General features: G+C 51.6%; 1 protein-coding gene across 1 annotated transcript in view; it reads left to right on the top strand.

The window, feature by feature from the left end:
* The window catches only part of LOC142311242 (uncharacterized), a 278,135-nt gene that overhangs the window by 130,374 nt on the left and 145,261 nt on the right, over window positions 1-2,500 (top strand). The window lies entirely within an intron of this gene.

Raw genomic sequence — 2,500 nt, 5'->3', positions numbered from 1 at the left:
ATATATATATATATATATATATATATATATATATATATATATATATTGTCTGTAGTTGCCAAGTATTTGTGTAGTGCGCTGTAAATGTTCTGGGTGTTTGGGTGGGGGTGTGTGAGAGCGGTGTTGTTTGTGTGTTGTGTTGTTTGTGGAGCGCTGTTTGTCTGCAGCATTGTGTGTGTGTGTTTTGGGGGGGAGGTATGTTTTGTGCAGTGTGTGTGTGTTGGAGGAGTAGTCCTGGGGAGAGAGGAGTACAATAGGAGGAGTAGTCCTGGGGAGAGAGGAGTATAATAGGAGGAGTAGTCCTGTTGGGAGAGAGGAGTATAATAGGAGGAGTAGTCCTGGGGAGAAAGGAGGATAATAGAAGTAGTCCTGGGGTGAGAGGAGTATAATAGAAGTAGTCCTGGGGGGAGAGGAGTATAATAGAAGTAGTCCTGGGGGGAGAGGAGTATAATAGAAGTAGTCCTGGGGGGAGAGGAGTATAATAGAAGTAGTCCTGGGGGGAGAGGAGTATAATAGGAGGAGTAGTCCTGGGGGGAGAGGAGGATAATAGGCGGAGTAGTCCTGTGGGGAGAGGTGGATGATAGGTGGAGTAGTCCTGGGGGGAGAGGAGGTTAATAGGAGGAGTAGTCCTGGAGGGAGAGGAGTATAATAGGAGGAGTAGTCCTTGGGGAGAGAGGAGGATAATTATCAAAAAACGGTTCAATTGAATTGAGTTTTGGAACCAGAAAACGGGAGAGGAGGATAATAGGAGAAGTAGTCCTGGGGAAGGGGAGTATAATAGGAGGAGTAGTCCTGGGGGGAGAGGAGTATAATAGGAGGAGTAGTCCTGTGGGGAGTGCAGGATAATAGGAGGAGTAGTAGTCCTGGAGGTGAGGAGTATAATAGGGGGAGTAGTCCTGGGGGGAGAGGAGGATAATAGGAGGAGTAGTCCTGGGGGGCGAGGAGTATAATAGGAGGAGTAGTCCTGGGGGGAGAGGAGTATAATAGGAGGAGTAGTCCTGGGGGGAGAGGAGTAGAATAGGAGGAGTAGTCCTTGGGGAGAGAGGAGGATAATAGGAGAAGTAGTCCTGGGGAAGGGGAGTATAATAGGAGGAGTAGTCCTGGGGGGAGAGGAGTATAATAGGAGGAGTAGTCCTGTGGGGAGAGCAGGATAATAGGAGTAGTAGTAGTCCTGGAGGTGAGGAGTATAATAGGGGGAGTAGTCCTGAGGGGAGAGGAGGATAATAGGAGTAGTCGTCCTGGGGGGAGAGCAGGATAATAGGAGGAGTAGTCCTGGGGGGAGAGGAGTATAATAGGAGGAGTAGTCCTGGGGGGAGAGGAGTATAATAGGAGGAGTAGTCCTGTGGGGAGAGCAGGATAATAGGAGGAGTAGTCCTGGGGAGAAAGGAGGATAATAGGAGGAGGAGTCCTGGGGTGAGAGGAGTATAATAGAAGTAGTCCTGGGGGGAGAGGCGGATAATAGGTGGAGTAGTCCTGGGGGGAGAGGAGGATAATAGGAGGAGTAGTCCTGGGGGGAGAGTAGTCTAATAGGAGTATTCCTGGGGGGAGAGAAGAATAATAGGAGGAGTAGTCCTGGGGGGAGAGGAGGATAATAGGAGGACTAGTCCTGTGGGGAGAGGTGGATAATAGGAGGAATAGTCCTGTGGGGAGAGCAGGATAATAAGAGTAGTAGTCCTGGGGAGAAAGGAGGATAATAGGAGTAGTCCTGGAGTGAGAGGAGTATAATAGGAGGAGTAGTCCTGGGGAGAAAGGAGGATAATAGGAGGAGGAGTCCTGGGGTGAGAGGAGTATAATAGAAGTAGTCCTGGGGGGAGAGGAGTATAATAGGAGGAATAGTCCTGGAGGTGAGGCATATAATAGGAGGAGTAGACCTGGCGGGAGAGGAGGATAATAGGAGGAGTAGTCCTGGGGGTAGAGGAGGATAATAGGAGGAGTAGTCCTGGGGGAGAGGAGGATAATAGGAGAAGTAGTCTTGGGGAAGGGGAGTATAATAGGAGGAGTAGTCCTGGAGGAGAGGTGTCTGATAGGTGGAGTAGTCCTGGGGGGAGTTGTATAGGTGCCCAATGTGTGTGGGTGGCGTGGCCAAACGGGACAGACGTGGCCAAGCGGGGAGGCGTGGCCGAGGGGGGCAGGGTGTGGGGGGCATGGCCGAGGGGGGGCAGAGTGTGAGGGGCGTGGCCGAGGGGCAGAGCGTGGGGGTGTGGCCGTGCGTGAGGGCATGGCCGAGGGGGCAACTATGCAAAGCGGTTTCCATAGTTACCTGATGTGTATCATTGTTATCAGCGTACGTGTGCCGGGAGTCGGGGTATGCTAATAAGCATGGTACACATCAGGTAAGTATTCAAAGAGACAGTGCTGGGTCACTTGTTGGTCTCCTGCTGTGCAGCACGCATCAGGAGACCAACGATCTGAATAGACAGGGAGCCGGCATACGCTGGTAACCATGCTACACAATATTACCCGGTGAACCATGGTTACCAGCGTACCCCGCCCCCCGCAC

The sequence above is a fragment of the Anomaloglossus baeobatrachus genome, chromosome 5 (assembly GCF_048569485.1).
Source record: "Anomaloglossus baeobatrachus isolate aAnoBae1 chromosome 5, aAnoBae1.hap1, whole genome shotgun sequence".
NCBI classification, from domain to species: Eukaryota; Metazoa; Chordata; class Amphibia; order Anura; family Aromobatidae; genus Anomaloglossus; species Anomaloglossus baeobatrachus.
The sequence above is the reverse complement of the archived record's forward strand: the minus strand, read 5'-3'. Positions and strand labels throughout refer to the sequence as shown.